General features: G+C 40.1%; 1 protein-coding gene across 1 annotated transcript in view; it reads right to left on the bottom strand.

Annotated features, from left to right (window-relative positions):
- The window catches only part of LOC107101317 (myosin-9-like), a 52,989-nt gene that overhangs the window by 47,198 nt on the left and 3,884 nt on the right, over positions 1-1,907 (bottom strand). The window lies entirely within an intron of this gene.

Genomic DNA, 1,907 nt, shown 5'->3' on the forward strand with positions numbered 1-1,907 from the left:
AAAATTATTGTTGTTATTCAATAAATCACCGTAAACGTATTAGTTTTATATATAAATAATGATCCATTGATTATTCCTTGCTCACCGGACTATTCCTCTAATCCTGTAGTTGCATGAGTCATCTTCCATAGTCTAGTTTGTTAGATCAGCAGATTATTTGCAGCCGAGAGGAAACGATTCAATAAACTAATCTGGAAGCACAGCTTTATTTTAAGAATGCCTCCTCTATGCAGACCAGATTGTGGTAGAAATACTCTGGTAGAGGTAACATCAGTGTTGGACATCGTCTTCCTCCCCAGGCATGAAGCTGCTGCAGAACTAGATAGCCGTTTCGGTAACAGACTACTGCGTCTTAAACGCACAAAGGAGCGTAATCGCAGATCCTTCTTGCCAGTATCCTTTGGTTTGTTGGGAGCAGTGATGGTTATAAGATCCGAGTGTTTATATCTGGACTATTTTTTTCCATCAACCGTCTTGTTTTTAATCCCAACATTCATGCAGAGGTATGCCTTAAATTATCCCACTGGTGATTTCTTTGAATCAAAGCATATAATTTTTCATAATGGCAAGGTATCGTTTCTTACAACATGACTGTTTTAGTACCCGTTTGTAAATCTGCATGCTTAGACTTGCCGTTTGCATGACCAAAATTCCCCACGAGGAACAATAAATGCTACAACTATACTAAAAATCGTCCCGAGGTGTTCAAATCTGGAAAATGTTTTTTAGTTTTTTCGTCTCCAGGCTTTCACTACATTTTGAGCAGAGCGGTTCAAACCAACTTGCGCAGACTATGGAGTCACTGCACAGGCTGAGACACATCGGCCCTTTTAAGTTGTTTTTACTGCATCATTATGAGCTTGTTTCTCTTTAGTCACGAACGTGTCCAACAAAGAAAATACTAAATAAAGTGGAATACACCTCAACTCCCTCTCCTTCTAAAGATCTGCCACTTGCTAAAGTATTAACAAGTCATGGTCTTATGAACTTTACTCATGAACTTCTGTGGATTTAATCAGGATTTGATGCTCTAAAAAATCAAACATTTAGAAAAAACAGAAGTTGAAGAAAATAGAGTTAAAAAACTGAAAGTGTACATTTGGACTGCTTATGTCCATTTTAAAAATCACCTTCCAGTCCAGTTACAGGTAGACAGTCTCTAAGCCTTATAGTCTCTGGACAGAAGCTCCAGCAGAGTCATATTGGAAGGAAAAATCCTACTGCAGCTTCTTAAGAGGATGTTTTAGCTTGACTTTGACTGGGCCACACTAACAAATCCTTAGTAGACAACCCCATTCTTAGAATATATTTCCCTTCCCCAGTCTCATGTCTTCTGCAGATGGCTGTGCTGCGTTTAGCTCCACCCACTTTCCCCATCAGCGCTGGTCAGCCTCCTTGTCCCCAAAGCGTTTCCAATGCCATAATTGTTCATGTTATGTGATGAAGTGGGTTTTTTAATCACACTGAGAACTAAAAGAACTAGACTTCAACCTGTGCTGCAGCTCTATTATAGTTACCATGAGGTTCTTGGACACTCGCCCAGCCTGTCATTTAAAAATCAAAGGACATCTTTGTAGGGTTACACTTGCCCCATAAAGATCTCCGTTTCTGAATAATTGTCTAAACGGTGCTTCAGGAAGTGTTTGAAGCTTAGCGTTTCATTTCCTAACCCAGCGCTGGATTTTTCTTTATGATTCATTCATGTTCCCTGACAAATCTCTGACACCTTCACAGAACAACAGTGCAAGCCTGAACACAGATGCATGCCGCGTGTTTAAGATTTTAAATCCATGAATCATTTCCCTTTCAGTTAATCACATCTGATTCCATTAGTCGGATCCCGAGGAGATCCGCTGAAGTTATGCTGCTAAAGGCTTAGACTGCTGGAGGACCTGAGGACCACTTTT

Source organism: Cyprinodon variegatus, unplaced genomic scaffold (assembly GCF_000732505.1).
Source record: "Cyprinodon variegatus isolate N-32 unplaced genomic scaffold, C_variegatus-1.0 Scaffold1080, whole genome shotgun sequence".
Lineage (NCBI taxonomy): Eukaryota > Metazoa > Chordata > Actinopteri > Cyprinodontiformes > Cyprinodontidae > Cyprinodon > Cyprinodon variegatus.